Here is a 5,189-nt window from a genome sequence, read left to right as displayed (position 1 = left end):
CTTTACTATCCACTGGCCTTTTCAAAGTGCTTTAGGCTGGTACGCAAGTCATTTGAATTCTTGTATTTAAGCACATTGCATAAGATTTTGGAAAAAAATTGCCAGGTTCGAAGCCAGTACGGCAGTGAAGGTCTGCTCATTTGTTATTGATTCAAGGGTGAGCCACCTACTTTAAAACAATGAAGAACTGCTTAAGATCTTCGACACTAAGGTGAGAAAAGCAAAAGCCTGGAGCCTTTGAAGGAGGCTAGATTTATTAACGCACTGAGCCTAGAAATACCATAAAATATGCATTCAAATAAAATAAAGCATTCAAATCAGGTGATACGACTCTGCTGAGGGTGCCTCAATACAAGTATCTTGGTGTCCTGTTCGCGTCTGATATGCACTGGAAAGAACAAATTAATAATATTTGCTCCAAATTAGCCTATGGTTGTCATGTTTTACTAAAGGCCAGGGACTGTTTTGATCTTCCAATTCTACGCATTCTGTATTTCGCCTTTGTGCACAGTCAATTATCTTATTGCCTGGAAGCATGGGGTGGTACATATAAAACATACCTAGATCCTGTTTCTCGCCTTCAAAAACGAGCTATTCGCATGATAACTTATTCAAATAATACATACCCCAGCAGGCCACTCTTTCAGCAGCTTCGTATCTTACCCCTATCAATGGCATATAAACTGAAGATAGCTGAAATAGTAAACAATGTAATAAAATCTAACAACCCCCTGCCCCTTAGTTTATTTAGATTACCAATGAAACAAACAAGAGCTGCAACTAACAATCTATTTAATTTACCACCTTGTTACAATATGTATGGCCGGAGACTCCTAGAATACAGCGGAGCCCATGTGTGGAATGAAATCCCGAATGAAGTTAAAGAAAAAAATAACTTTTCGTCTTCTTTTAAACACTATTTAATTTCCATGGAAATGTAGGAATGGATTCAATTGTGTGTGTTAATCTTGAAGTTTTTTATTTTACACGGTCTGCAGTAATATTGTGCTTGTTTTGTATTTGGACCCCTCACTAGCCGTAAAGGCTATGGGTCCAACCAACAGTTTGTGTACTGTTTCTGAGAATAAATAAAGACAAAATTCAAAAAAAAAATATCGTGCCAGTAGACAAAGCAAAGGGAACAACTTAACAGCATGAAATCCGTGATTCCCTTCCCAACTAAACCAGGTGAGCGGACATGTATTTAGCGGTATAGTAATGATGCCTGCAACACATCTGAAAACTTAGAGAAGTAAAACCTGAATTCAGGTCTTGAGTGCGAACCAAGTGTGCCCATCGTGTGGCTTGCGTAGCATGACAGCAGGGAGGGTTAAGGAGCAAACACAAGCTACTAACACCCCATTTGAGATGAAGAGAAAATGGGATTGATTAGGAAAGGGGCTAACTTATGGTCCTTTAGGGTAACAGGCTGGATTCCAAGAGAAGGCAAACATAGAAGGTGCAACACAGCCAGCTCGAGATATGACATCAGGAGGCTTGTGGGGTTAAGGTAGCTCCAGCTGTCATAAGTGGAGTGATAAGGAAGAGGTCTTTATTCTGCAGTTGGCATACTGGACCGATGACGATAGTTGCAGTGAACACACCAGCCTTATTTCTTGATGACTGGTGGGCTGCATGTTAACAAGAGCAGCACACACAGAAACTACTTTGTTCATGTGTGGCATCAACTTGAGAGGAATTTTGTTGCTCAGAATGCGGTATATTTTTAGTCTCTGAATAACCCTCTCAACATGAATGTGAATGGACGTGATTTCATAAGTTTTCTCCATGTCTTCCCTCAACAGTTGACCTCCTCCTACATTAAAAGGAGGCATAAGTAAAACTGCGCCTTTCCACTCAACAGGAGTTCTTATGCTAGGAAACCCTTTGTCACTAAGAACTAAATCACTTGGCTTCAGGAGTTCCAAGAACCCAGAATCTTGGGTTATAAAAGAATCCGCCTGGCGCCCACCATAGACCTTAGACACAAATGCGATCACTCCATTTGGTATTATCCCAACGAGAAATTTTATAGTGCAGCCGCTCTTGTAGTTTGAATACATCGCATACTGACATTCAGGATTAGATGGTGTTTCAGTTCGTACTTCCGTGCAGTCAATTATGAATGTACAATCAGGGTAGTGTTCCTTGAATGGCGGCGGCATAGTCAGGCTAATCAACTCTCGTGGAGGTACAAAAATCCATTTTTGCAATGCCACACTTAGAATGTCTAAAGTCTTCACAAACACATTTGATGCTGTCGTTGCTGTTACATTAAACGTGACTGCCAGTGCGGCATAGGCAATCCCAAGCCGAAGCTTTGTAAGAAACAAGCATAGTTTGTCTTCAGCTGCTATATCGCTTCTTCTGTACCTTGAACGGGGCATCAAGTTTAGTAAAAGGCCGAAAACCGGCAGCGTGACTCCACGCAGGTCTCACAATGCTTCTTCGTTGTCTTTAAGAGAAGAAAATCCAGAAAACCCACAGCTTCTCTTTCACGATCCATCCGTCAGGGTCACCTTCAGGGATGAAAATTGGTATTTATAAACCAAGCTGAAAAGATACCTATTTAGAATAGAGCAGTTTAAAGGTAAGTAATTAATAAAAACTACTAATGCACTGCAACAGAAAATAGGTCTCTAGCACTGAATTACAAATAAGGAAGATTAGCCAAACCTGGTCTGCCAGTTCTGTGTGAGACACCTGGGTGGATGCTTCACTCCCGTTGGTCATGGAAAGAAGCAGGGTCAGCCTTCTTGAAGAAGAGGGTTCTGTTTGGCAGTCCTAAAAGGACAGATTTATAAGTGCGTAATCTTCAGGCACAATTATGTCTATGCTTCCCTGTACGACTCTAACCCCAGACAAAGTGCCACATTGCAAGTGCTTTGTAATCTACGGTGAACATCTCCCAGACAGCAATGGTTAAAATTTCTTTATGAACACAAAAAACTTACAAATTAGATAAATATACATTTCCACCAGTTGCAGCTTTCTCCTTCGCATAGGGCACACATTTTCCTTATAAGCATTTGCAACACATTGGATAGCATTGTATTCGGATAATGGTAGGTGCATTAGCTTTAAAACAGCTTTTAAATTACTTCATTTCAAAGCAGCACGGCTGTCATGGTGGATGTGAATACCTGCATGGTGATGAGTTGCAAGGCTTATTCCTGTTACAGTAGCACATTATCTTAGTTGCCTTCATTTCCTTTATTCCTAAACACCAAACACAAAATATTGTTTTTATATGGAAACAAACATTTAGAGCCACACTTCAGCACTGAGTGAGAAGCAGTGGCTGCTGCCCCGATCCCGTTCATCACAGAAGAGAGTTTCCACGTTCAGCAGATTTTGTCTAGAACTCAAAAACAAACCCTGCTTGAATGTCATTATCTTTGTTATAGCTTCTAGAACTGAAGTTGATAGCAAAATGTGCCCTACAATGCTGCGAAGGTGCTCTCTGGATACACTGAAGTGTCTGCAATTAAAGATGTACTTACAACATCAGCATGTTTTGGGAGGGGAGTTTCAGCTGGAGTGCTGTTCACACATGCAAGCTGCAGGTCATCCATGGTGTTCTCCTCCGAATCAGCACAATATGTAGGAGTGGAGTCATTGGCCGTCACTTGCTGCTGCTGCTGTGATGCATCAGCTTCCTCTGGTGATGATGCTGCTTGTTTAAAACGCTTCAGCAATCTGTGTTTTACAAGCATGAAAAAAAAAACTAATTATGACTGCTGTACTCTGCAAGCTGAATGAATACATGCTCTGCACAATACCTTGATAGGATGTCTATGCATCTTACCACTCTTTAAGAGTTTTCTGTGCCACTCGTACATTCAGGTATACATACTTCTGTACATAAGGCATTTTATTTACCTTTTTGCCCTCTCTTCGTTTGGCATTTTTTTCCTGTAGACTGAAGGGAAGATGGTGGGCACATACGAAGCATGGTGACTAATATCACTCTTAGAGTTGCCCACGAAGTGGTCGCTGCAAATTCTTGATGAAGCATTTGGCTTCCATGCGGTGCCATCGGGACTGCACAAAGAACAGTATGTAAACTAAGAAAATCATAAAGAAATTGTTAAAGTTGTATTCTATGTTTTACTATATTTTCAGATGTAACAGAAGAACATAGCAATATTACTGCAAAAAAAATCACAGTGCGAAAAACTATCCTAAAACAAAGACGCTGAGCCTCTGCATTAAATGTCATTGATCAAAGTGACTGTCAGGAGCTGTAGCCGATAAATGAGCATAATATAGCTCAAAATCAGCATGTCATGGTAACACTAAGCAAAAAAGTAGCCTTGGCAAAAGCTCTTCTGGAGATTAATAACGGACAGCTGCATTACCTCTCCTTAAACGGCGGCCGCTCAACCTAGCCCCCCCCCCCCCCCCCCTCATAAATCAGCTGACGACGCTGAATTCGCTTATCACGGCACACTTACCGGCCGAAGCCAACATTCCGGTGCATTCATATGACGTCTCACTAACTACAGCCGAAACAAAACTGTCAAGTGTCTTAGTGTCATTTCGAAAAGCACCGCGAAAAACACGAGAAGCGACACAAGCGTCTCTTTTGTCGTTCGGTGTTTCGTCCTGCTGCGCTGATAATTTGGATTGGATCAAAAACCTACTCAAATCCATAGCCTGCAAATTATGCGGCACTGCAATATTCATTATAATCTATTTGCTAAAAACGCGCGCTGCCTTCGCGTACGCGACAAACATAAGAGATCATCCACACAATCAGCTGCCGTGAGCATCGGTTGCTGGCTAAGCCAGTCTTCGTGTTAATTAGCCTCACAGGTACGACTGGGCTTACTAGTATTGCTGCACGATACGAATAGAGCTCATACTACCGCAAAGGAAACACTTACTTGATTCTGCGGACTGCTGAGATCCACGCTTGGCACCTCTCTTTTTCGTACCACTTGCCAGGGAAGCGGTAAAATTTCACCGGCGGTTCCCGGTTCTTCGTGTTGTGCAGACTGTTATGGCACTCCACAACACAACAGTAATGGCTTCGAGTTTTTCGTGAAGCCGAAGAAGTTGATGCCATTGCAAACACTGATATAATATAACGCGAGATGCACATTTGGCACGGTTAAACGCGCCGCTGCTCTTGCTTTCCCTGGGCGCGGCACTCCCTACGACTTCGCCGCGCGCCGCCGCGGCGC

General features: G+C 42.3%; 1 pseudogene across 1 annotated transcript; it reads right to left on the bottom strand.

The window, feature by feature from the left end:
* Positions 1 to 374: 374 nt before the first annotated feature.
* On the bottom strand, positions 375 to 4,127 carry LOC149335394 (uncharacterized; annotated as a pseudogene). The gene is made up of 4 exons (XR_016284484.1): positions 3,883 to 4,127; positions 3,504 to 3,699; positions 2,677 to 2,784; positions 375 to 2,519 (listed from the first exon to the last, which is right to left on the bottom strand). The product of XR_016284484.1 is annotated as an uncharacterized LOC149335394 (transcript).
* Between the last annotated feature and the right edge of the window lie 1,062 nt (positions 4,128 to 5,189).

The sequence above is a fragment of the Amblyomma mixtum genome, chromosome 7 (genome assembly GCF_055824585.1).
Source record: "Amblyomma mixtum isolate Tamu chromosome 7, ASM5582458v1, whole genome shotgun sequence".
Classification (NCBI taxonomy): domain Eukaryota; kingdom Metazoa; phylum Arthropoda; class Arachnida; order Ixodida; family Ixodidae; genus Amblyomma; species Amblyomma mixtum.
The sequence above is the reverse complement of the archived record's forward strand: the minus strand, read 5'-3'. Positions and strand labels throughout refer to the sequence as shown.